This window comes from Salvelinus namaycush, chromosome 8 (assembly GCF_016432855.1).
Source record: "Salvelinus namaycush isolate Seneca chromosome 8, SaNama_1.0, whole genome shotgun sequence".
NCBI lineage: Eukaryota > Metazoa > Chordata > Actinopteri > Salmoniformes > Salmonidae > Salvelinus > Salvelinus namaycush.
Genome location: NC_052314.1, coordinates 6,512,774 through 6,537,539, shown reverse-complemented (window position 1 = coordinate 6,537,539; position 24,766 = coordinate 6,512,774). Strand labels below are relative to the sequence as shown.

Sequence of the window (24,766 nt, the reverse complement as noted above, 5' to 3'; positions counted from 1 at the left end):
ACATCTGCAACAATAAATATGTGTACATTAGTTCCCTCAGTACTTATATATATACACTGAGTGTACAAAACATTAAGAACACCTGCTCTTTCCATGACATAGACAGACCAGGTGAATCCAGGTGAAAGCTATGATCCCTTATTGTATGTCACTTGTTAAATCCACTTCAATCAGTGTAGATGAAGGAGAGGAGACAGGTTAACTTTTTACTGCAGTGTGCTAAATCAGGATCACACAGAGTGTTTCCTGGTAGTCTTTAACAAATCTATTTTGAAACAAAAGTAAACACCTCACACACATGGATATGGGCTTAAAGAAGAGAAGACACCTGGACCAAGTCCGATATAGAGAAATGTATTACATTTTGAGTTTACATCCCAAGATTACACTTTATATACATCACAGAAGACTGAAATATAACAAAACTGTTTTGACGTAGAAACACTGTCATTTTTTTATATTAATTATGAAATTATGAAAAATATGAATAACATTCCACCCATGAGGCCACTAGGTAATTTGATTGCAGGAAAGGGCAGGAGAAGGATTTTTAAGCCTTGACACATGGATTGTGTATGTATGCCATCCAGAGGGTGAATAGGCAAGACAAAATATTTAATTGCCATTGAACGGGTACCCGGACAGCTGATGAAACTGAGGAGTATTTCTGTTTGTAATAAAGCCCTTTTGTGGGAAAAACTAATTCTGATTGTCTGTGCCTGGCTCCCCAGTGGGTGGGCCTATGCCCTCCCAGGCTGTGCCCCTGCCCAGTCATGTGAAATCTATAGATTAGGGCCTAATGAATTTTGACTGATTTTCCTTTTTGTTCAGTATCCAATATTTTGTTTGTTTTTGAAAATAAATATATTTTATTACGGTTTAGATGGTACAAGGATTCTCTACACTTGCTTGTTTTGTCACATATAAAGTGAAATTTGGCAAACTATTAGAATTTTGGCAACCCGGAATTTGCAGAGCGATTTCTGCATTTTGGCGATTTCCCTCCGTGTACCCTCTGTGACTTCTAGGAAGATTTTAACCCACTAACCCACCCCCCCCCCCCCAAAACATTTCTCCAAGTTTCACCATCATTGTAAAGCCCGAGTTATTTTGTATCTTAGACAAAGTTATTATGTATTTAATGTGATTTGTGATTCAACTCTGTTACGTGAACTTAACTCTTATTTCAATACGGTAAAACTTTATTTATATATATATTTCTTTCAAAAGAAACATTAACATCTAATAGTCAATTCTGGTGTTTTGTGGGTAAAAACTGAGCGGGTTGAGCACAACACATCAACCCTTTAACCCTGTTAGACAGGCTAGAAATGTATTAACAATGTCATTTATTTTGTTGTGTGTGAATCTTACATTCACTTGCCCGTCCCTGCTGCACACAACAAGCTTCCATTCCCCCTGTGGCGATACATGGCTGATTTAACTAGTAATTACCAGTTGGAGGGGCATATTTTTCACAGATGTGGAGAATTCCCACTTCCCACTTGGTTACGAATGCACCATACCACTGGTAACCGTCCACTGTAGGGCTGTATAGTATCACTCATTGGAAGTAGAGGTCGTAGACCTACACTTTTGAAAAAACATGGAGCGTAATCATTTTGTTTAAATCGATACAAACTAAAATAAAACAATTATAAAAGCAGCCTAGTGCACTATTTTTCATTATTAAATTGAGCTGAAAATCTTTTTAACCTCTTTAGATGAAAAACTAGCTTTTTTATGAAGTTGAATATTTGCTCTTTATGACTGAATGTTAAAATTAGATGAAATCAAACTTTCTTCTTTTTTTTTTTACTCACCATTCACAATCAAAATTATACCACTGCCAAAGTTTTGGCTTTGTGGCCCCCCAAAAAATTCTCCACTGATCAATACCTAAAGAATCATTTAAGAAGCCGAATTAGGATCCACTTTGGCCGTCCTGTAGACTAGATGTTATAGCCATGCATTTCTGGAATACTGTCGGGCTTTATATGCATTTGAGCAAAGATGGAAATGTATCTACATGTATTTGAAATACATTTTACGCAACGTTTTTTTCCCCCGTACGGGATACCAAGGATTAGTTCAACAAGTTCAACAAGTTCAACAAGTTGATTCTGATTCTTAGTTCACCTGTTGATTCTGCTAATCAAATGTTGATTCTGCTAATCAAATGTTGATTCTGCTAATGGCTCTAATGTACTTCTCATATGTACAAACAGGAGGATGTGATCAAGAAATGCCAGGATTTAGCCTCCCGAATGGCACAGCGGTCTAAGGCGTTACTATAGACACGGGTTCATATCCTGGGCTGTGCCACAACCGGCCGTGGCCTGGAGTCCCATAGGATGTTGCACAATTGGGCCTGCATTGTCCGGGTTAGGGGAGGATTTGGCCTGGGAGGCTTTACTTGGCTCATCACACTCTAGCGACTCCTTGTGGCGGTCCGGGTGCCTGCAGGCTGACCTCGATTGCCAGTTGAACGGTGTTTCCTCCGACACATTGGTGCGGCTGGATTCGGTGTTAAGCTGGCGGGTGTTAAGGAGCGCGGTTAGGCGGGTCATGCTTCTGGAGGACACATGACTCCACCTTTGTCTCTCCCGAGTTCGTTGGGGAGTTGCAGCGATGAGATAAGATTGAAACTGGGGAGAAAAAGGAGGGGTAAAATACCCCAAAATAAAAAATAAAAGACATGCCAGGATGTAATATGAAAGACAAGATAAACAGTCCACTGTCACTGTGGTGCACTTAAGGAATTATAGATTTTTATACAACGGGTTACCAAAATATTCAAATAAGGATGAATTTATTCACTGGTTTTAACCTATCAGCATTCAGAATTAGACCCACCCGTTGTATAAATAACAATAATTCCATTCTTACCTTTTCGAGAACAGGAGAACCAGCGGTGTCCAATGGGTTAATTTATAAAAAGTCGCTGGAACTCCAATGTAAAAAAGAAAAAAAAAAGAAAAACAGAAATTGGAAAAAAAGGACAAAAAGAAAAGGCAATGAAAAGTAATATGAACAGGATCCAATCAAAAGGAGTAACCCTTAAAACATTTGTAAAGGCATCTGTTCCATTGTTCATAGGAAGCAGGTTCCAGTCCGTATGGGGCGACTGTCGGCGTGCAGTAATCCAGGTAATCCACACTAAACTGTATCTGTGTCTCCCAATGTTAATGCGAAAGGTCTGTGGGTGTCTGTCTGTCTGCTTGCTTGCCTGCCTGCCTGTCTTTCTGCTCGTCTGTCTGCCTGCCTGCCTGCCTTCCTGCCTGCCCTTTCTTTCTGTTTGTCTGCCCTTTCTGTCTGCCCTTTCTGTCTGTCTGTCTGTCTGTCTGTCTGTCTGTCTGTCTGTCTGTCTGTCTGTCTGTCTCTGTCTGTCTGTCTGTCTGTCTGTCTGTCTGTCTGTCTGTCTGTCTGGCTGGCTGGCTGGCTGGCTGGCTGGCTGGCTGGCTGGCTGCCTGTCTGTCTGTCTGTCTGTCTGTCTGTCTGTCTGTCTGTGTCAGCTGTAGGTCCTGTAGGAAGCTGATCACAAAAACCTGATCCATGAGGAGAGGAGAGGAGAGGAGAGGAGAGGAGAGGAGAGGAGAGGAGAGGAGAGGAGAGGAGAGGAGAGGAGAGGAGAGGAGAGGAGAGGAGAGGAGAGGAGAGGAGAGGAGAGGAGAGGAGAGGAGAGGAGAGGAGATGGTTATTAGGGAGATTGAGGTATCAAGAGAAAATAGATGTAACAACATCAAAATACTTTAGGTCTCTCTGTCTCTGTTATTCTATTAAACTCATAGTTAGTTTATTGTAAGGTTAGGCTAGAAGACAATTTCAACACATACCTTCAATTTGGTTCAACGTGATTTTTATGTGCCATGTCGGAGACCTTCGTGTACTATAAATAATTTACAGAATGAGGGGTAGTCTGGTATCCTGTAGCCTGGTCCCAAATCTATTTGTGCTATCCTGCCAACCGGGAGGAGCCAATACATGAATAGACACTGACCAGTTGCTAAGACAGCACAAACAGATCTGGGACCAGGCTAGGGCAGCTACAGTGTGGTGGGGAGGAGCGTGAAGAAACAGAGACAGATGCAGCCTCCAGTCTTAGTCTCCTTGGAGCTGATTGGTACTGTATCATGCTAATCTCAAAGGGCTTGCCACTGTTACAAGAGACACCACACAGTCAACTCAAAATAACATACAAAAAGACTTAGTATCATCTCAGACTTACATGGCGTGCAGGGAAGCTAAAGTAATTCCACTGCCTAATAGTAAAACACACTTTGCTGGCTCTAACCGCCGTCCAATCAGTTGGCTGTCTGCACTTAGTAAACTGATGGAGAGGATTGTGTTTGACCAAATACAATGCTATTTTTTCAGAGAACAAGTTAACTACTTAGTTTCAGCATGCATATAGAGAAAAGCAATACACTTGTACTGTACTGACTCAGATGACTGATGATTGGTTAAAGGAAATGTATAGTAAGATGATAGTTGGAGCTGTATTGTTAGATTCCAGTGTAGCCTTTGATGTTATTGATCAGACATTGTTATTGTTACTTGTTATGGCTTTAGATCACCTGCCATCACATGGTTGGAGATGTATTTATCCAATAGAACCCAGAGTGATCTTCAGCGGAAGCTTCTCTAACATCAGATATGTACAGTGCGGTCACAGATTTCACCAGATGTATAAATGTGAAGCATCCGGTTGGTGTTTCCACTCACTACCAAATATGGTGATGAGAGGAAGCCCATTGGCCAGCAGTGGGAGAAGATGGAGTGAGATGGAATTTGGCTGACATTCTGCTAATTTTCTCATAGATTAAACATTTGATCTCCATACAGTTTTCCGTTTCCAAAACTAGAATCTGCAACAAACTGAGTGGACTGCTCTTTGTAGACTTTACCCATTGCCAAATTTTCTAAATAATTTGAGTGCAAGGGCGATTTTGAATTATTGCACACTCGCACATCACAGAGCAGGCGTTCCCTAACAGAAATATGCAAATAAATGCTTGAACGCGCGCCAATAGGATCTCACTCACTCGCGCTTGGCTCTGCCCACCTCCTTGGTTGTTCTGCTCACTCTGATTAATTTGCTCCCATTGGAAATGACAGGCTCTGGCCTATCTTGGTTTATAATTAAAACTCTTTGGTCAGGTGTCCCTCAGGGCACTTTCCTTGGTACGTTAACTCTTCTCTATTTTTGCAAATGATTTGCCACTGGTCTTACATGAAGCTAGAATGACTATGTATGAGGATGATTCCACACACTACATGTCAGCACCCAAATAAGGAGTTACAGTCAGTACCAGAATGGTTGATTAATAATAAACTGGTCTTAAATACATCTACAACTTAAATAATTGTATTTAGTTCAAAACATTCTCTAATAAGACCTAAACCTCAACTGGAGTTGTACATAAAGGGTGTGACCGTTGCACATCCAGACCTAATATCCTCAACAACATGCCAGTCTTTCCTGGTTGAGGGTTGATGAGAGATGAACTGCTTAGCTTCTAGTTTTTTATGAGAAATATTAATGTGATGAAAATTACAGATTGTCTGCATAAATCAAAATAACATTCAGCTCACACACCCATACATACTCCACAAGACATGCCACCAGGGGTCTCTTCACACACCCATATATATTTTTTTGTTGCATTATTTTGTGTATCATTGTATTTTACATTTGGGTAACTGTCCTTCAGTGTATCAGCGTTTTTGTTACTTGTCATGATTCGTGTTTTTCTTTCTTGTGTGTACCCCAAGAAGATTAGCTACTGCTGCTTCTGCAAAAGCTAATGGAGATCCTAATTAACACACAATAAATATACTACTGAACTCTGGCGCTTACAGCTACATCAACTGAATACAGCGTGTGCTACAGAGTCTCAGTAATAGTGCTTGTGTATAAAACCGGGAAGAGTCTTAAGTAACTACTCGAAGGGACAAATTTTCGATTCCCCCCCCCCCCCCAGAAAAGAAAAAAGAAAGTGTCCCTGTCTGTGGCTGTGTATGCATCCCAAATAGCACCCTTTTGTCTTTATAGTGCACTCCCTTTGACCAGGACCAATAGAGCTCTAGTCAAAAGTAGTGCACTACCTTTGACCAGGACCAATAGAGCTCTAGTCAAAAGTAGTGCACTACCTTTGACCAGGACCAATAGAGCTCTAGTCAAAAGTAGTGCACTACCTTTGACCAGGGCCAATAGAGCTCTAGTCAAAAGTAGTGCACTATCTTTGACCAGGGCCAATAGAGCTCTAGTCAAAAGTAGTGCACTACCTTTGACCAGGGCCAATAGAGCTCTAGTCAAAAGTAGTGCACTACCTTTGACCAGGGCCAATAGAGCTCTAGTTAAAAATAGTGCACTACCTTTGACCAGGCCCAATAGAGCTCTAGTTAAAAGTAGTGCACTACCTTTGACCAGGGCCAATAGAGCTCTAGTCAAAAGTAGTGCACTACCTTTGACCAGGGCCAATAGAGCCCTAGTCAAAAGTAGTGCACTTCCTTTGACCAGGGACAATAGAGCTCTAGTCAAAAGTAGTGCACTACCTTTGACCAGGGACAATAGAGCTCTAGTCAAAAGTAGTGCACTTCCTTTGACCAGGACCAATAGAGCTCTAGTCAAAAGTAGTGCACTACCTTTGACCAGGGCCAATAGAGCTCTAGTCAAAAGTAGTGCACTACCTTTGACCAGGGCCAATAGAGCTCTAGTCAAAAGTAGTGCACTACCTTTGACCAGGGACAATAGAGCTCTAGTCAAAAGTAGTGCACTACCTTTGACCAGGGACAATAGAGCTCTAGTCAAAAGTAGTGCACTTCAAAGAATAGGGTGCCATTTGGAACACAGGCACCCTGACCTTAATTAGCATTAGCCCTGTTAGCCGGTCGCCACCTGCTGTTGTTCTGATGCTCTGAGGGCTGACCAGCTTACGGACACTTCTATGACTGCATTGACCTGTGACCTGCAAGCAGGCACTCTTTCCAAAGCCTCCTATAGTACCAACAACTAGTGTCTTCAATGTAGGCCTAATCTACTTCCTGTGTGTGGGGGAGTAGTTCCCATTCAGTTCTCAGTAAAGGTGTTTCCAAATGACACTTTAAACTGGATTGCCATTGGACTGGATTGACATTGAATTCCCTTGGTTTGATTGCTGTTATTTTGTCATTTAATATTTTAGGTTGGAATAGAATATAATAAAATGGAATATATTAAAATATAATATAATAGAATAGAATAGAATATAATAAAATAGAATATATTAAAATAGAATATAATAAAACAGAATATATTAAAATAGAATAGAATAGAATCAAATAGAATATAATAAAATGGAATAAAATAAAATAGAATATAATAAAATAGAATATAATAAAATAGAATATAATAAAATAGAATATAATAGAGTAAAATACAATAAATATAATATAATAAAATAAGAATAGAGCCCTGCTCTACTTACGCTGTTGCTGTCCGTATTAGTTTATTATTTTAAGAGGTGCGGCAGTGATTCTGCAGAGTACACTGGAGAACAACAACACAACACACTCTATTCATATGTGTCCATCAGTAGCACATATCAAAATAACTGCAATTTTAAAGTGATGGGAGTAAATCTGGCTTTTTTTTTAACAACATGATTCATGAACAACATATGGTTTGGTTTTAAATGATACGAAGCTCTGAGGCTCAAAGGATACAAGGACATGTATGGACATAGGACAACCTTTTCTTGTCTGTTGGAGGAGACTGGTGAAATAGACCAGACTGGGATACAATACAATGCAGACGTCACATTATTCACTTATAGAGACTTGCAGTAGCCTACATTAGACAAAGCTGTGTCCACTATAACACGATGGTTTGGCCCCGATGACGGGTATACACACCATCCACTAGAGAGAGACACCATCCACTAGAGAGAGACACCATCCACTAGAGAGAGACACCATCCACTAGAGAGAGACACCATCCACTAGAGAGAGACACCATCCACTAGAGAGAGACACCATCCACTAGAGAGAGACACCATCCACTAGAGAGAGACACCATCCACTAGAGAGAGACACCATCCACTAGAGAGAGACACCAACCAGCTTTCCATCCAACCGTTTTATGGGCGTAAAGTACGTCGGATAAAAAATATATATATAATTACAGGCCTGATGGAAACAGAAGATTTTGTCGGTAAAATTTCCAAATGTCGACAAAATAAAATACGCTAGTCAAGGTGGGATATTTTTTCTGTTGTTAAAATGAATTATGCGATAAATGTCGATGAAAACGCTTTTATTCTCAACTATTGATATAATAACCATAATATCGAAGTAAATTTGGAGTCACGTGATGACATGTTGCGCTGTCCTCTCACTACGACTCATCCGGAAAGCACACAGTTTATTAGGCTACAGATGAAATAAATTATGATGAACTTCACAGGGAGGTGAAAGAGCAAGATGATGATGAGCTTGATGCTCCTTTCCAATAAATATCCAGGGTCTTATTCTGGTGACATGATCATCGATGCTTGGCTGACGTTTGACAAATACAAATAATTTCGCTCTTTTGTCCATAATAATCTCATCATGTTGGTTATCCAACCTGCACTGTATCTGTGATCTGTTGGCTAGAGCGCACTTGCCAACGCCAGATTCGGCACACTCGCTATATAACGCACATTTCTTTGTGAGAAAACCATCAGTGGAGTGAAAATACGATGGAAACCCATTTAACTTTTTTTCTTTTTTTTCTGTGCATGGGAATGTAACCGCTTAAGTTATTTTTCTGTCCACTACGTCATCACGCAAAGCCTTTTATCTACAACAAGTCCATTTGATGGAAACAACTCTGGTGGGAAAATGTGATTTAAAGCGGATTTTAGAATATTGGAATTAAAATCTGTCCCCAATTGGATGGAAACCTAGCTAATGTCTCTGCAAGTCTTAGTGCTGGAGAGAAAGTAGGATTGGTCTATAATATTGGTAACACTTTACACTAATATATACTTTAAAATGAATGTATAATTAGTATAGGCTGTTAATCATTAGTTATAATAGTAATCAGTAGTAAAAAGTTAATAAATATTTTATTTTGTGATCTACCAAGTAGCAACATGGTCTGGGTGTTACCGGCTTAAAGGACATTGAGGAAACACTGTAGGCCCTACATCCACCCCTAATCTCATCCACCCCTCACCTCATCCACCCCTATCCTCATCCACCCCTAACATCATGCACCCCTAACCTCATACACCCCTATCCTCATCCACCCCTAACCTCATCCCCCTCTAACCTAATCCACCCCTAACCTCATCCCCCTCTAACCTCATCCACCCCTAACCTCATCCACCCCCTAACCTCATCCACCCCTAACCTCATCCACACCTAACCTAATCCCCCTCTATCCTCATCCACCCCTAACCTCATCCACCCCTAACCTCATCCACCCCCTAACCTCATCCACCCCTAACCTCATCCACCCCTATCCTCATCCACCCCTAACCTCATCCACCCCTATCCTCATCCACCCCTATCCCCATCCACCCCTATCCTCATCCACCCCTAACCTCATCCACCCCTAACCTCATCCACCCATATCCTCATCCACCCCTATCCTCATCCACCCCTAACCTCATCCACCCCTAACCTCATCCACCCCTATCCTCATCCACCCCTAACCTCATCCACCCATATCCTAATCCACCCCTATCCTCATCCACCCCTATCCTCATCCACCCCTAACCTCATCCACCCCTATCATTATCCACCCCTAACCTAATCCCCCTCTAACCTCATCCACCCCTAACCTCATCCACCCCTATCCCATCCATCCCCTAACCTCATCCACCCCTAACCTCATCCACCCCTATCCTCATCCACCCCTATCCTCATCCACCCCCTATCCTCATCCACCCCTATCCTCATCCACCCCTAACCTCATCCACCCCTATCCTCATCCACCCCCCAACCTCATCCACCCCTATCCTCATCCACCCCCCAACCTCATCCACCCCTAACCTCATCCACTCCTATCCTCATCCACCCCTATCCTCATCCACCCCTAACCTCATCCACCCCTATCCTCATCCACCCCTATCCTCCTCCACCCCTAACCTCATCCACCACTATCCTCATCTGCCCCTAACTTCATCTGCCCCTAACCTCATCCGCCCCTATCCTCATCCATCACCTAACCTCATCCACCCTCTAACCTCATCCACCCCCTATCCTCATCCACCCCTATCAATCAATCAATCAAGTTTATTTTATATAGCCCTTCGTACATCAGCTAATATCTCGAAGTGCTGTACAGAAACCCAGCCTAAAACCCCAAACAGCTAGTAATGCAGGTGTAGAAGCACGGTGGCTAGGAAAAACTCCCTAGAAAGGCCAAAACCTAGGAAGAAACCTAGAGAGGAACCAGGCTATGAGGGGTGGCCAGTCCTCTTCTGGCTGTGCCGGGTGGAGATTATAACAGAACTATGCCAAGATGTTCAAAAATGTTCATAAGTGACAAGCATGGTCAAATAATAATCATGAATAATTTTCAGTTGGCTTTTCATAGCCGATCATTAAGAGTTGAAAAACAACAGGTCTGGGACAGGTGGCGGTTCCATAACCGCAGGCAGAACAGTTGAAACTGGAATAGCAGCAAGGCCAGGCGGACTGGGGACAGCAAGGAGTCACCACGCCCGGTAGTCCCGACGTATGGTCCTAGGGCTCAGGTCCTCCGAGAGAAAGAAAGAGAGAAGGAGAAAATTAGAGAGAGCCAAGATTTTCAAAATGTTCATAAATGACAAGCATGGTCAAATAATAATCAGGAATAAATCTCAGTTGGCTTTTCATAGCCGATCATTAAGAGTTGAAAACAGCAGGTCTGGGACAGGTAGGGGTTCCGTAACCGCAGGCAGAACAGTTGAAACTGGAATAGCAGCAAGGCCAGGTGGACTGGGGACAGCAAGGAGTCATCATGCCCGGTAGTCCTGACGTATGGTCCTAGGGCTCAGGTTCTCAGAGAGAGAGAAAGAAAGAGAGAACGAGAGAATTAGAGAGAGCATACTTAAATTCACACAGGACACTGGATAAGACAGGAGAAGTACTCCAGGTATAACCAACTGACCCTAGCCCCCCGACACATAAACTACTGCAGCATAAATACTGGAGGCTGAGACAGGAGCGGTCAGGAGACACTGTGGCCCCATCCGAAGATACCCCCGGACAGGGCCAAACAGGAAGGATATAACCCCACCCACTTTGCCAAAGCACAGCCCCCGCACCACTAGAGGGATATCTTCAACCACCAACTTACAATCCTGAGACAAGGCCGAGTATAGCCCACAAAGATCTCCACCACAGCACAAACCAAGGGGGGGCGCCAACCCAGACAGGAAGATCACGTCAGTAACTCAACCCACTCAAGTGACGCACCCCTCCTAGGGACGGCATGAAAGAGCACCAGTAAGCCAGTGACTCAGCCCCTGTAATAGGGTTAGAGGCAGAGAATCCCAGTGGAGAGAGGGGAACCGGCCAGGCAGAGACAGCAAGGGCGGTTCGTTGCTCCAGAGCCTTTCCGTTCACCTTCACACTCCTGGGCCAGACTACACTCAATCATATGACCTACTGAAGAGATAAGTCTTCAGTAAAGACTTAAAGGTTGAGATCGAGTCTGCGTCTCTCACATGGGTAGGCAGACTATTCCATAAAAATGGAGATCTATAGGAGAAAGCCCTGCCTCCCGCTGTTTGCTTAGAAATTCTAGGGACAATTAGGAGGCCTGCGTCTTGTGACCGTAGCGTACGTATTGGTATGTACGGCAGGACCAACTCGGAAAGATCCACCCCCCCACATCCACCCCCTAACCTCATCCATCCTCTAACTTCATCCACCTCCCCAACCCCATCCACCCTCTAACCTGTGTTATTGTGTTGCTACGGTAGGACGTTGCTAGGATACTCACCAACTTTCTTCACCTTCAGGGACATGAAGCCGTCGTCGATGTAAGACGTGAGCTCCGACCTTCAGGATCTTGGTGATGTTCTTGTAGTCCAGCCACAGGTGCTTCTCGTCACAGTTGTCCTTGTACTTGTCGTCCAGGGTCAACCTGATGTGACCTCCCTTCTTCAGCTCAACCTCAGCTTTGCCACTCTGTACAGGGGAAGAATCATATAATTACACAACTATTATTAGTAGCAGTAGTATTCTGTACTGTATATCTCTACGGGGAACAACAGGGTATTCTGATGCTAGTAGTGTTCTACTGTGCAACAGTACTATACAGATTTCATTGCTGGTTGTTCTATTCCTTACCGTTTTTTTAATGCGGTAGAAAAAAATGACCAAAGACAGCCAGAAATCCACTCCCCTGGCAACGGCAGGTCTGCTAGTTTCTTGTTGCTGCCCTGAATCTAGTGGTGTTGTACTGTCCTACGTTGAGACAGCCTGTCACGACTTCCTGCCGAAGTCGGCCCCTCTCCTTGTTCGAGCGGTGTTCGGCGGTCGACGTCACCGATCTTCTAGCCATCACTGATCCATTTTTCATTTTCCATTGGTTTTGTCTTGTCTTCCATCACACCTGGTTCAAATCCCATCAATTACATGTTGTGTATTTAACCCTCTGTTTCCCCTCATGTCCTTGTCAGTGATTGTTCGTTGTATGTATTGGTGCTTTGTATGTTATGGTGTGCGACGGGTTTTGTACCCACTTTCTTTATTTTGTTTATGTTGGTTTTCGGAGTTTGTGAGCATTTATTAAAATACTCCGTTTATACCAAGTTCGTTCTCCTGCGCCTGACTTCCCTGACACCAGTACGCACCCCATTACAGAGCCTTTGTTGCTGCCCTGAATCTAGTGGTGTTATACTGTCCTACCTTGAGATTTCATTGCTGTATATGTTTATATTTCTTGACATTTTTTTCATGCTGTTTTTATTGTGAGAGATTTTGGTGTGTTAAGTAAAAAACTTGAACTAGTACATGCCTCTGTTCATCCGTTTTGGCTTTTCGTAAAAGGTTCACAGTAAATAAATACTCACGTCCTTGATCAGTCCTGTCCTGATCTCAGGTCCCTTGGTGTCCAGAGCGATGGCCACTGGTCTGTACTCGAGGGTTCCATGTCCGAAGCTCTCGGTGGCCTCACGGACGTTCTTGATGGTCTCAGCATGGTACTGTAGGGGGTGTCAGATCATTTAGAGACATCATAGGTGGTTTTAGAACGGTACTGTAGAATAAGAAAAGGATAGGGGTCCAAGCACAGAACCTTGAGAAATGCCAAATTCAACTTTGGAATGCTCAAATGGTTTAGTTAGAGAGCTGGACAAATTGACATCGCCCAGATAGGTATCGTGTATTGCAATTTTGTATACACTTTATATAATGTTTGATTTGATATACTGTGTATAAAGTTGCTATTTGTTTTACTAGGCAAGTCAGTTAAGAACAAATTCTTATTTTCAATGACGGCCTAGGAACAGTGGGTTAACTGCCTTGTTTATGGGAAGAACAACAGGTTTTTACCTTGTCAGCTCGGGGATTCGATCTTGCAACCTTTCGGTTACTGATCCAACACTCTAACCACTAGGCTACTGCTTAAAAATGCTTACTGTCTCATGCTATACCTCAGTGTTGAAAACACACTGACACTCACTCAACAATGGGTGACAGACAAGGGACAATTTAATAAATTGTTATGTTTTGGCCTTGGTTATATTAAAATGAATAGGCCCTGTGTGGCTCATTTGATAGAGCATGGCACTTGCAACGCCAGGGTTGAAAATGTATCCATTTTGCTCTGGATAAGCTCTGGATAAGAGCGTCTGCTTAAATGACTAAAATGTAAATGTAAAAAAAGAACTGTTAAATCACTTTGGATATAAGCAACTGCTAAATGGCATATATTAAATAGAATAGCCACGTAGCATAGCTCTGCCTCTCTTGCTCCCCCTAAACAGTTTTTTTTGCCTATAGACGACTACCTGAGACTAGAAGACTCACAGCTATTACATCTTCACAGCAGAGTCATGACGACAAGAGAATGTGTTCTTTGGACAAGAAATTAAAGGGTCGCCCCCATCGCACCGACTGTGGATCTCCTGTTCAGCTATCAATCGTTCAGCACGCTGTTGATGTCTGACTGCCGACATTTTCGTACAATTCTACATGTAAAATACTCCCAAATTACAGACGGCATTCTGTTCAGAGGTGCAAAGTACTCTCGGCATGCAAACGCTATTGGTGTGTCTAAGTCCTAACGGTACTATTGGCTTTTGAAGGGCAGTGTCTGATTCAAATATATAATTCAAGTAAAAAATAAATAAAAGTATTGCTCTTTATAGAACACTGCAACTGGCTGTGAGCTTTCCCGGGTGAAGCAGGGTGACGAAGTTAAAAAGTCATGACTTTTAAAGGGGAGAGGTTAGTGGTGTAAAGCCTAGTGCCAGGATCTGGATCCATCTAGCTGTACTACTGATCAGCTAAATACAAAAGAGGATGACTGGGGGAGGTGGAAGAGGAGGAGAGGGCACTGAAGAAGCAAATAAGAGGGTGCCGATCAGCTTACAAACACTGGTATTCAAATGTTACAGTGATAATGTCACAATAAGGTTGGCTGGGCTCTAGTAGACTCACTAAAGGTTGTCGTATGAGGCTGGCTAGGCTACAGACTCACTCAAGACAAACTGACAGTCTTTAGAATCAGCTGAGTGGAAATGTCACCATATTTTGCTTTCCCCTTTCAGATCAACTTGAGGTACCAAGGAGTAAAGGGCTCGGGGTCAGTTTGTAACTCAGCACTAGTCTAAATCCGTGAACAGCTGTGGGGGCATCAGGTTCACCACTAGAGCCCTTTATCTTGGCTTCTGTACTAGTTTAGTGTGATCTAACGAGAGCATGTTGTCCTGGGCAACACCACTGACCTCATGAGTTCCGTGAGAGAAGTTCATTCTTGCAATGTTCATCCCAGATTTGATCATCTCCTTCAGCATATCCACTTTTCGGGAGGCGGGTCCTGCAGACGGACAAGATGACAAGCAAAAGGGTTTTAGAGGGATATAAGCCTTCTGTAGATCTACACGACTCACACAGAATGCATGTGTAAAAAACACATGGCTGGATTAGTGTAGTGTAGGCCTAGGGCGTTCTATGAAGTGCTCTGTAATGATTACACTGATGGAAGACCAATCGAACTGAAACTGAGCTTAGTATGATAAACGCAAGGAGGTGAGGAGCTTGAGTACTGAGAGTATGAAGGGTGAGGGACGAGGTGGGGTTGAGTACTGAGGGTATGAAGGGTAAGGGGTGAGGTGGGGTTGAGTACTGAGGGTATGAAGAGTGAGAGATGAGGTGGGGTTGAGTACTGAGGGTATGAAGGGTGAGGGGTGAGGTGGGGTTGAGTACTGAGGGTATGAAGGGTGAGGGGGGGTTGAGTACTGAGGGTATGAAGATTGAGGGGTGAGATGGGGTTGAGTACTGAGGGTATGAAGGGTGAGGGGGGTTGAGTACTGAGGGTATGAAGAACGAGGGATGAGGTGGGGTTGAGTACTGAGGGTATGAAGGGTGAGGGGTGAGGTGGGGTTGAGTACTGAGGGTATGAAGGGTGAGGGGTGAGGTGGGGTTGACTACTGAGGGTATGAAGAATGAGGGATGAGGTGGGGTTGAGTACTGAGGGTATGAAGGGTGAGGGGTGAGGTGGGGTTGAGTACTGAGGGTATGAAGAATGAGGGATGAGGTGGGGTTGAGTACTGAGGGTATGAAGATTGAGGGGTGAGGTGGGGTTAAGTACTGAGGGTATGAAGGGTGGGGGGGGGGGTTGAGTACTGAGGTTATGAAGGGTGAGGGGTGAGGTGGGGTTGACTACTGAGGGTATGAAGAATGAGGGATGAGGTGGGGTTGAGTACTGAGGGTATGAAGGGTGAGGGGTGAGGGTTGAGTATTGAGGGTATGAAGATTGAGGGGTGAGGTGGGGTTGAGTACTGAGGGTATGAAGGGTGAGGGGTGAGGTGGGGTTCAGTACTGAGGGTATGAAGGGTGAGGGGTGAGGTGGGGTTGAGTACTGAGGGGTTGAGTACTGAGGGTATGAAGGTTGAGGTGGGGTTGAGTACTGAGGGTATGAAGAGTGAGGAATGAGGTGAGGTTGAGTACTGAGGGTATGAAGGGTGAGGTGGGGTTGAGTACTGAGGGTATGAAGGGTGAGGGGTGAGGTGGGGTTGAATACTGAGGGGTTGAGTACTGAGGGTATGAAGGGTGAAGTGGCGTTGGACAGTGAGGTATAGTGTGGTTTAGCAATGAGGTGGAGAGGGGGGGTCGGGGGTTCAGTGAGGAGAGGGTGTCTCCACTGACCGATGGTGCAGATGATTCCGGTGTTGCGAGACTTGGCTGGGGCGGAGTCGATGTCCAGAAGACACATGTGCTCCAGGAAGGTGTCGGCAGTGGCAGCGTGCAGCTGCTGCGTCTGGATGAAGGCAGAACCTTTCCTTTAGACATGACTGGATTGGTGTCTGAATTTGGTGTCTGAGATGTCCTGGAAACAGGGAGAAAGACAGGGAAGGGAGGGGGGGGGGGAGAGGGAGGGACGGATTGAGGACGGGAGGGAGGGAAACGGGTAGAAAGAGAGTGTGAATAAATCGAGACGATACTTTGACATTCTGTTGGATGTGACCTTTGACTTTAAGGATTATCTTGGGAGAGTCCTAGTGAGAGGCCAGTATTTGGACAGGGTGTGTGTACGATGGCTTGTACAGCTTCTCTGAGTCTCAGATCATTACACTGACATGCTACTTAAACCAAAGACATAACATAACCTAGACTGTCCAAAAAAACACCCACAAATGTAGTTGTTTTAACTCATTATTATTATTATTAACTTCTTGTCAATACGGGGGCGCTGTTTTCACTTTGGAAAAAATCGTGCCCAAATGAAACGGCCTCGTACTCTTTTCTAGATCATACAATATGCATATTATTATTACTATTGGATAGAAAACACTCTCAAGTTTCTAAAACTGTTTGAATTATATCTGTGAGTAAAACAGAACTCATTTTGCAGCAAACTTCCATGCAGGAAGTGAAAAATCTGAAAACGAGGCTCTGTTTCAGGGCCTGCCTATTCAACTGGCTTTTATTTATCGATATGCATGCACTTCATACACCTTCCACTAGATGTCAACAGGCAGTGGAAGGTGGAATGGGGTGTCTAGCTTGATCTGAGGTCGAATGAGAGCTTTTGGAGTGACAGGTCCGGAATTTTCTTTGTCTTCTCAAGCGCACGGCGGAGCTCGACATTGTCTTCTGAAAAGCGTTCGGTTTACACGGCGAATATCTCCGGCTCTGATTTTATTTGATACATGTGATAATAACATCATAAAGTAGGTTTTTTCAACCGAGTTTTATCAGTTTATTCAACGTTTATTGGGACTTTTGGAGTTTTCTGTTCTTTGCGCCAAGAGAGGATGGGAATGTTAGCAACCTTGGCTAGCATTGTGGCGCGAATTCGACAGAAGAAATGGACATTCTAAAACCAAACAACAATTTATTCTGGACCAAGGACTCCTTGTACAACATTCTGATGGAAGCTCAGCAAAAGTAAGAAAACATGTATGATGTTATTTCGTATTTCTGTGTAAAATGTTGAGTCCTATTCTCCGCCGTTTTGGTGAGCGCTGTCTCGCAATAACGCAAGCTGTATGTTATGGTAAAGTTATTTTAAAAAATCTAACACAGCGGTTGCATTTAGAACCAGTGTATCTTTCATTTGCCATACAACAAGTATTTTTATGTAAAGTTTATGATGAGTTCTTTGGTCAGATTAGTTGAGTGTCCAAAATATCTCCGGAGATTCTGGTGAATCGATGATACGTATTCACAATGTATAATCAGGATTTGGAGCTCTAAATATGCACATTTTCGAACAAAACATAATTGTATTGTATAACATGATGTTATAAGACTGTCATCTGATGAATTTGTTCAAGGTTAGTGATTAATTTTATCTCTATTTTGTCGGTTTTGTGCAAGCTATTTTTTGCGGGGAGTAAATTGCGTTGTGTGTTTGGCTACTGTAGTGAGCTAATAGAAATATATATTGTGTTTTCGCTGTAAAACGCTTAAAAAATCGGTAATATTGGCTGGATTCACAAGATGTTTATCTTTCATTTGCTGTACACCATGTATTTTTCATAAATGTTTTATGATGAGTATTTATTTATTTCACGTTGCTCTCTGTAATTATTCTGGCTGCTTTGGTACTATTTTTGATGGTAGCTGCAATGTAAAACTATGATTTATACCTCAAATATGCACATTTTCGAACAAAACATAAATGTATTGTGTAACATGTTATAAGACTGTCATCTGATGAAGTTGTTTCTTGGTTAGTGACTAATTTTATCTCTATTTTGTCAGTTTTGTGAAAGCTACCTATGCGGTGGAAACATGGTGAAAATATGCGGTTGTGTGTTTGGCTATTGTGGTTAGCTAATAGAAATACATATTGTGTTTTCGCTGTAAAACATTTTAAAAATCGGAAATGATGGCTGGATTCACAAGATGTTTATCTTTCATTTGCTGTATTGGACTTGTGATTTCATGAAAATGATATTATATGATATCCCTGTCCCGTTAGGCTAGGCTATGCTAGTCAGCTTTTTTGATGAGGATCCGGGAGAGAGAAGCGGTAGAGGTTTTAAGTAACTGTTTCCACAGCGTTTTCATAGTTTACTTAACCTTTTGGTTCCAGTGTAAAATGAACAAGATTTGGCCTAAAAACTTAGCTCCAACTTGAGAAACCTTTGGCCAAAATTGTATAAATTATTATTTGGTATCTTAACTAAAAAGAAAGACTGGTTACACACACACAGTGCTTTTAACGTACAATGTTTTCAACTTACATATTTGACCCACATTGACATACATGACTACATTGTGTATGTTGATTTACAGGTTCAATATTATTCAACATGTTCTCACCTGGGATTTGAACTCACAACCTCTTGGTTCATGGCATTACATTTTGGTTACCAGGAATTCAGCTAACAATTAGTTTAATTTAGGAAATCTGTTCCCAAGTATTCCCACACACAAAAAAAGAGACTTGATTGTGTCTCAATGTAAGGTATGAAATCATTGCTATTTACAAATACAATCTCTTTCTTGGCTTAGTTGTGGTCATCCAGACAATCCACTCCGACAAACATCGGCCCACGGCTGAATCTAAAAGCCTACCCCTGCTATACTGTAGAGATGCTGCCTACCAACAGATAAGATAACCTATAGATGCCAACAGACATAACATAACCTATAGATTCTATCTAGCAACAGAGAGGAAACCTGGTATAGTCAGGATGGGGGACAGGTGATATTCAACCATCATACATTTCTCTCAACTCCCTTCAATTGATCGATTGCTTTTTGAAACACATTTTCACTTTATCTAACCTTTGTTTAAACAGATTATCCTCACTGAGATAAAAACAATTTTTATTTATTTTACAAGAAAAACATGTCTTTGGGTCATACAGGACACCCACGTTTTACCTGCTAACTCTGGGCCCTCAGTGTTACAGCTTGGTAAGTTTGACCTGCTAACTCTGGGCCCTCAGTGTTACAGCTTGGTAAGTTTGACCTGCTAACTCTGGGCCCTCAGTGTTACAGCTTGGTATGTTTGACCTGCTAACTCTGGGCCCTCGGTGTTACAGCTTGGTATGTTTGACCTGCTAACTCTGGGCCCTCGGTGTTACAGCTTGGTAAGTTTGACCTGCTAACTCTGGGCCCTCAGTGTTACAGCTTGGTAAGTTTGACCTGCTAACTCTGGGCCCTCAGTGTTACAGCTTGGTAAGTTTGACCTGCTAACTCTGGGCCCTCGGTGTTACAGCTTGGTATGTTTGACCTGCTAACTCTGGGCCCTCAGTGTTACAGCTTGGTAAGTTTGACCTGCTAACTCTGGGCTCTCAGTGTTACAGCTTGGTTAGTTTTGACACTGGGTCGCCACACACACACACACACACACACACACACACACACACACACACACACACACACACACACACACACCCACACACACACACACACACACACACACACACACACACACACACACACACACACACACACACACACACACACACACACAAACACACTTACACTTACTTTATGACTGGGGAACCAATCCTCAGGGAGGAGACAGTCCCACAGGCCAACATAGACCTGCTTTATGACTGGGGAAACAATCCACAGGGAGGAGACATGCTTTATGACTGGGGAATCAATCCTCAGAGAATGAACTAGATCAACTAGCCAACCTACTACTATAACTTTTCTAATCCAGTATACTGTGCACTGAAGACTGTATAGAATTGTTAGACCATTGTATGTAATATGTAAACTACAATCGTCACGTGCATCCTTCTATCTCGCATCTTGCTTCTGTTATTTGTAAATCTAAAAAGGTAAAGTATGACTGAGGATTACAGGAATGTTTGAAGAGCAGTGACAAACAATGGTCAAAGGAAAATAAAAATGTTCTTCAGTATCTAGTCTTTCATAGTATTGGCTCTTTTTCTGAAATGATGTATTATGTTTATCGACAGCAATGATATTTCATTGACGCAGATTATGGATAGAGCGCTTGTTTCAGGACCAAAAGAATGCAGATTTGGGTACCTCATATGATGGGATATGACAATACAGACAGGAATATCAGGAATCTGTCTGTGTAGTTGGGAGATCTTTTTTTTCCCTTTTTTTCAATGGTTTAAAAAAAAAAACGCTTTGAATATCTGTCCACTTGTTGTGGGCATCGTGTACGAAAGGCATCAATCTAGCATGAGCAACACGATCACACCATCTAGTGACTGTTTGTAGAAGTACCAGAGCGGCTTTCAACACATCTGGCTGACGGTAATGTATTTCGTTTGTCCATCAAAGCCACAGAGGAAAATATCATAGAATGTGTATGTTAGCATGTTAGGGATACACGACCTTGATAATCATACGGTACGTTCTGAACTGGTCTAACAGCTGCATTACAGGCAGAGGATTAGAGAAAATGGTACCAGCAATCACACAATTACCAAAGGTACTCAAACAATAGCATACTTTATGTTGGACAGAAATGAATCGTTAAAGTATGAAACCATTAAAAAAATTCAGTGATGTATGTGTCAGATCATGTTCTTAATATTACATGACAGGAAGAATGGCCTGAAATAAAAATAAAAGAATTATAATCCTGTCCGTTTGCAATGTCAACACTAGATAACAGCGTGCAGTTAAAAAAACATCATTATAATCCAGATTAAAGCTCTGTGACTTTCCAATGGCATTTCAACAGATGTTAAAATCTCACGTCATAAACCACTACTCGCATTCATACCGAGAAAACAATCACTACAGCAAAGACAGCCGCTAGTCGTTCACCGGAAGTGTGATTTTATTATTGCATCCAATTCAATAACACCCCCCCCCACCAAAAAAAAAATATATATATATATGATTTTGTTCAACATTGGTCATCATGGAATTATGAGGTACGGGAAGCCAAAAGCAACAAATTTAATAAATATTCATGAAATATATCACACTGCAACACAGTAAAGCATCCATCTTAAAGGTACAATCTGGGATCAAGATGGGAATCTGTTCAATAGGCCTTCTAAATTCATCATATATCCAATGGGTCTTAGAACACTATATAATGAATCCCAGATTGTAGCCTCAATAACCAGAGAGAGTGCGCTCAAGGCTGAGATCTGGTCTGATATTCAATCCAATGCTCCGCGACACCTCTGTTGTAGTGGAGAGGAGAGGGAGGGAGGAATAGCAATGGGAGATTGATCCACCACTAGTATCAGTGTGTGTGTGTGTGTGTGTGTGTGTGTGTGTGTGTGTGTGTGTGTGTGTGTGTGTGTGTGTGTGTGTGTGCGTGCGTGCAACTGAGGCCTTTGGATTGGATTCTCACGGGCATGACCTTATGATTAGTTAAATCTAATCACAAGGTCATGCCCAGGTCAGAGGTCAGATAAAAAGGTCAGAGGTCAGTTAAACAGGTCAGAGGTGCAGATAAATACAAGTCAAACATAAATACATGAAATGATATACACAACAAGCAGGATGTATAGAGATTGGGGAAAATCGAAGGGGACTAGGTTTGTCAACCTTTTCAGAACAAGAGTCCCCTTTTCAAAATAAGAGTCAATTGTTGATAACTCTTGATCAATTCAATAGATGTCTCATTCCTATGTCTGTGGACAATATGATTTACAGAACGTTGTCAAGAAGACCAGAACAATCTTTTCATCATAAGGGATATAGTAAACCTTGAAAATACATGACAATATGACGGAGAAGAGGAGCTACAGTTTTTTCAACAGATGTCAAATCTTAAATAATGACTATGTATAGATAATCTTAAATCATAAAACAACGAAACAAAAGTAAAATATACATCAAAATGACACCCAGGAGTTATATCATACATGTCAGTGTTCTCAAAGCAACAGCCCCTAGCCCATCGGCAGGTCAGTACCAGCTCAAAGCAACAGCCTCTAGCCCATCGGCAGGTCAGTACCAGCTCAAAGCAAGAGCCCCTAGCCCATCGGCAGGTCAGTACCAGCTCAAAGCAACAGCCTCTAGCCCATCGGCAGAGGAAAATATAATAGAATGTGACTGGTGACCAGCGAGCTGAGATAAGGGGGGACTTTACCTAGCAGGGTCTTGTAGATGACCTGGAGCCAGTGGGTTTGGCGACGAGTATGAAGCGAGGGCCAGTCAACGACAGCGTACAGGTCGCAGTGGTGGGTAGTATATGGGGCTTTGGTGACAAAACGGATGGCACTGTGATAGACTGCATCCAATTTATTGAGTAGGGTATTGGAGGCTATTTTGTAAATGACATCGCCGAAGTCGAGGATCGGTAGGATGGTCAGTTTTACGAGGGTATGTTTGGCAGCATGAGTGAAGGATGCTTTGTTGCGAAATAGGAAGCCAATTCTAGATTTAACTTTGGATTGGAGATGTTTGATGTGAGTCTGGAAGGAGAGTTTACAGTCTAACCAGACACCTAGGTATTTGTAGTTGTCCACATATTCTAAGTCAGAACCGTCCAGAGTAGTGATGTTGGACGGGCGGGCAGGTGCAGGCAGCGATCGGTTGAAGAGCATGCATTTAGTTTTACTTGCATTTAAGAGCAATTGGAGGCCACGGAAGGAGAGTTGTATTGCATTGAAGCTCGTCTGGAGGGTTGTTAACACAGTGTCCAAAGAAGGGCCAGAAGTATACAGAATGGTGTCGTCTGCGTAGAGGTGGATCAGAGACTCATCAGCAGCAAGAGCGACATCATTGATATATACAGAGAAGAGAGTCGGTCCAAGAATTGAACCCTGTGGCACCCCCATAGAGACTGCAAGAGGCCCGGACAACAGGCCCTCCGATTTGACACACTGAACTCTATCAGAGAAGTAGTTGGTGAACCAGGCGAGGCAATCATTTGAGAAACCAAGGCTATCGAGTCTGCCGATGAGGATGTGGTGATTGACAGAGTCGAAAGCCTTGGCCAGGTCAATGAATACGGCTGCACAGTATTGTTTCTTATCAATGGCGGTGAGGATATCGTTTAGGACCTTGAGCGTGGCTGAGGTGCACCCATGACCAGCTCTGAAACCAGATTGCATAGCGGAGAAGGTATGGTGGGATTCGAAATGGTCGGTAATCTGTTTGTTGACTTGGCTTTCGAAGACCTTAGAAAGGCAGGGTAGGATAGATATAGGTCTGTAGCAGTTTGGGTCAAGAGTGTCCCCCCCTTTGAAGAGGGGGATGACCGCAGCTGCTTTCCAATCTTTGGGAATCTCAGACGACACGAAAGAGAGGTTGAACAGGCTAGTAATAGGGGTTGCAACAATTTCGGCAGATCATTTTAGAAAGAAAGTGTCCAGATTGTCTAGCACGGCTGATTTGTAGGGGTCCAGATTTTGCAGCTCTTTCAGAACATCAGCTGACTGGATTTGGGAGAAGGAGAAATGGGGAAGGCTTGGGCGAGCTGCTGTGGGGGGTGCAGTGCTGTTGACCGGGGTAGGAACAGACAGATGAATACGCAGTGAAAACCAAGAAAGAGAAGGTTGCTGTACCAAAACACAGTAGCATTCAGATTGAGTGCCGTGTCGCTTCCCAGCCTTTCAAAGAGGACATGACAATGCTTTTCCAGCCAGACCTGAACCCGCAGTGGCCAGACAACCTTGAGTTCTTTGACACACTAGTCAGAGTCAGGAAAGGTGTTTTTCCAGTTATCAGGCTTGATGTCTCTAACCCTACTGACCACGACATTGCCCTACTAGGACGCACAATAATCGGTACAGTACAAACCATTATGACTGTGTTACCTGCCCAAGTCTTTGAAAAAACTGTCGCCACAGTGAATCACACCAGCGTTCGAACCCCATGTACTGCTACTGAACATTGGGATCCACCAGTAGGTTTAACTCACCTAACCGAAGAGCAGAGAGAGGTTGTTAGGCAAATGCTTAGAGAAGAGTGTCACTCCTTCTCCAGATCAGACAATGACATTGGCTGCATTGAACGATTGAAAATGACTATTTCTCTAAAGGACTCTGAACCAGTCAAGCGCACATACATGTCAGTGCCCAGGCCACTGTATCAGGAGATGAAGGGTTACCTTTATGACCTCATAGCCCAGGGCTGGGTTAGGAAGTCAAACTCTTCATATTCTTTATACCTGTCGTGTGCGTTCGTAAGAAGGACGGGACCCTCCGGTTGTGTA

The 24,766-nt window shown here is 43.0% G+C and overlaps 1 pseudogene; it reads right to left on the bottom strand.

Moving 5' to 3' along the window:
• Window positions 1–11,933: 11,933 nt before the first annotated feature.
• On the bottom strand, window positions 11,934–24,312 carry LOC120051681 (annotated as a pseudogene).
• Window positions 24,313–24,766: the final 454 nt, after the last annotated feature.